Raw genomic sequence first — 3950 nt, forward strand, 5'->3', positions numbered from 1 at the left:
TATATATATAAACATAATCAAAGCAAAACAATTACTAGACGAACTATTACTATGTTTATTTAAGTGAACCTTTTAAATTTTAATATTTGATTGAACTAATTATCTTTCCCAAATGCTGCTGCAATAAAAGAATAGGAATACAATCATTAAAAAACGCACGGACTCGTCTGAAAGTAATTTTTCATTTCAGTACATTTTTAATCAATTTGAATCAGTGTGATTTTTGAGGTGGCGTGCTGAAAATACGCAGTGTGTGTATTACACACTTCTGCAAAGTCTACTTCTAGACTCCGAAATCCAAAATTTTGTAGTGCACTTTCAAATATCTCATACCAGCATCTTGCAGCTCGACAAAAAATAGCTTTATTAAGTTTACATACTTTATTTCCATCATACTGGATTAAAACATTTGGAATCGTCATACAAATTTCATCTTTTAGTGCTCCGTTTAAAACGGCTGTTTTGACATCCATCTGATGGATCAGTAAATTATATTGTACGCTATCAATTGCGATAAGCTCACTTCAACTTTGAAGTCCATTACCCAACCTAGTGATAATCCAAAGGCTCTAGTTTTTCCTATATTGGAATTAATAAAAACGTTTAATAATACATAAAAAAAACCAAATGTGTTCCTCTTTGTGTTCCAAATACCAACATTCAGTGGTAATACCCAAGAGCTCAGTGCCTTTATCCAAAGGATTGAGTTCATAATTCAACTTTACCCATCAACCGATAGATTGCAGTAGATGCCCAACGAATATCCCAGTTATCCGGAGCAACAACTTGTCCAACCCTAATGAATGCGCTCATCAGCGTATATAAAACCCAAACACCTTGTGAACACCCTTCAGCGGCAGTATCCGTAAGATCGCCGAAGAGTTAGAAATTAAATCATTCACAATATCGAATAAACTTATGCTAGAAAATGATATCAAAAATACCGTATTATACATAATATAAGTTAATCCCAAAGGAGTTTCAATTAATAAAAATAATATATTTTTTTTTTATTTGTGTTAGGACCGTAAGGTCTTAATTAGTTGATTGCAGAAACAGAATTGATTTTAGTTTGACAAATTTGTCCCTACCTAACTTCGCCTGCCCACCTATGCTGCCGGCGTCGGTGGTGCCCTGCTTTGATTTTGGGCAGACGCTACGTCTTCACTTTTATGTTATGCAGGTGCAACTATGTTTCGCAACCGGACCCCATGTACCTTTGTTGACGAGTGTTTCGCAAGCGGATACTCGAGCAGTTCCAAATGTTTTTATCAAAACATTTGTGGTGTTAACTTACACAAATGCATTAAATAATACAATCAAAGAAGTAATCATGAGAAAATTGCCCGTTAGCTTATTTATGACTCTTGCTAGACAGGACATTACGACAGTATCTAAACTCAAACCAATAGCACATCAAGAAAGTTTATATGAAATAACTTTCAATGACCGAACAAAACACCAAATCCAAGGTTAGCAAACGAATTCACACAAAAACTAAATACAGGTAGAGTCTACAATCCTTTAAATTTTCAACAAAGAAGTAATAATACCGTCAAATGGCAGAGAGAAAGTGATAGTGCCCAATACAGAATGGTTACAGGATGCGAAAATTTTCGTCAACCAGCCTCGGAATCAGAAAGTGATTCAGAGGAGGAGAAAACCCATTCTTAATAATTACAATGAATAATATTACTTTCAAATGCTTAGTAGACACTGATTCGTCAATCAATATTATGAAACAAAATTTCTTTAATTTCCCAATCAAACCTTCTAAAGTTAAAATTCACACTATAAATTTTTTTATTTTTTTTTTTTTATTTTGCTTTTTATTTATTGAATCTTCTTGTATAAGAACTAACAATAAGTTTAAAAATCTTAACTATAACAAGTATTTTTTGAACAGTTGTATTATTTTTCCAACTGTTCCATGATTAAACGGCCTTAATAATTTATTCGCTGGGTTGGTAGGTCCTTTCGCCGGAGACGGGAACGGCTGCTGAGTTGGATTAGACCTCGCGCTAGGTGGTTGGGGTGCGTGTAAAGCTTGCTATGGTATATTTCCTTAAGTTCCGTGATTGCTTTGGTAACTGATGGGATATTTAAGTCTCTTTGGATGTTTTCACTCCGAACGTACCACGGTGCCCCAGTGATGGTTCTCAGAATCTTTGATTGTGCTCGCTGTATGATGTCAATATTGCTGTTGCTGGCATTGCCCCATAACTGTGAGCCATAGGTCCAGATAGGTTTCAATATAGAATTGTAGAGCTAGACCTTGTGATCTAGGCTGAGCGGAGAACCAGAGTTGATGAGCCAGTGTAAGTTGTTGGCTTTGAGTTTAAGTTGGGTTTTTTTGGCTTCAATGTGCCTGCACCATGTGAGTCTTCTGTCAAGGTGTACTCCTAGGTACGCTACCTCATCTGCTTTCGGGAGTGGTATGTTGTTCAACAAGAGCGGAGGACAGTCTTGTCTGTTTAGCGTAAACGTCACGTGCTTGCATTTTTGCTCGTTTACTTTTATTCGCCAGTCAGAGAGCCACTTCTCAATTTCGGTGAGGTACAGTGCCAACTGTGCTGTAGCTTGGATAGGGGCCCTTGAACGGCTAAGGATAGCGACTATTTGTTGGAATGTCGGCTGTATAGATGAGGTATAAGGTTGGCCCAAGAACGCTGCCTTTGGGGACTCCAGCCTCAATTGTATGATCAGTGGAAGTGGCAGTGTTGCACCGCACTGCAAACTTTCTGTCATAGAGGTAAGACTTTAAAAGTTTGTGTGTGCTTTCGGGTAGGGATGTTTTAATTTTAAACATTAGGCCGTCGAGCCAGACTCTGTCGAATGCTTGGGATACGTCTAAAAATACTGCTGTACAGTATTCGCGATATTCAAATGCAGTTCTTATTTCCGTTGTAATACGATTCACCTGTTCAATGGTTCCATGGCTTTTGCGAAATCTAAATTGGTGGGCTGGGATTATATTGTTTTATATCAGATGTTGATTAAGTCGGATCATCAGGCATTTTTCGAATAGTTTCGAAATACATGAGAGTAGACCTATTGGTCTGTAAGATGAAGCGACTGTGTGGTTCTTACCAGGCTTTGGAATCATTATGATAATCGACCTCTTCCATCGTTGTGGAAAGTAACCAAGTTTGGTGATGGCATTAAAGAGCTTGGTTATGTAGCGAACTGCAGAATGTGGCAGCTGGATGATCATTTCCGGTGTTATAAGGTCGCAGCCGGGGGATTTTTTCGGGCTGAGATTGTCTTTGATTATTTTAGCTACTTCTTTAGGACGAAACACAATTGGGGTGTGTTGCTGGTGGCGGTTTACGGGATAGGACGGTAGCGCGAATGTGCTAGTAGCCTGGTTTGGCGTGAACACATTTTGTAGGTGAGCGGCAAATGTGGTGGCTCTGTCTTCATCACTACGGGCCCAACCACCTGAGGAATTCCTTATCGGCAAAACGGTTTCAGTCGGTGGGCGAATAGTTGAGTGGGCTCGCCACAGTGACTTTTGTTTTGTGCCTGTTGGTGTGAGTTGCTCTATGTATCGGCGCTGATCGTCGTCCTCTTCTTGTTTCAGAGCGTTGGCCAGTTTCCGTGTGGCTACTTTTAGCTTTTGTTTTGCAGTTGGGGATCTGGAAGATTGCCATTCTCTGCGTAAGCGTCGTTTTACGTGGACGAGTTGCTCGATTTGTACGTTGGTCTTTTTTGAATTAATTGTATTATTTGTTATTTTGGGTGTTGCAGTAAGAGCTGCTGCAGTAAGGATGGATTGCAATGCACACGTGCAGCTCTCTATATCAGATTCAGTATTGAGTTTTGGGCTTAGCTCAATATGTGAACTTATATATTTTTTATACCTGAGCCAGTTTGTTTTGCAAGAAGTCAATCTGAATGGTGGTCTCACGTTTACTGCGTACCGGCGGAGGTGAATTAGTACAGGCGAG

The sequence above is a fragment of the Drosophila sechellia genome, chromosome 2R (genome assembly GCF_004382195.2).
Source record: "Drosophila sechellia strain sech25 chromosome 2R, ASM438219v1, whole genome shotgun sequence".
Classification (NCBI taxonomy): Eukaryota; Metazoa; Arthropoda; class Insecta; order Diptera; family Drosophilidae; genus Drosophila; species Drosophila sechellia.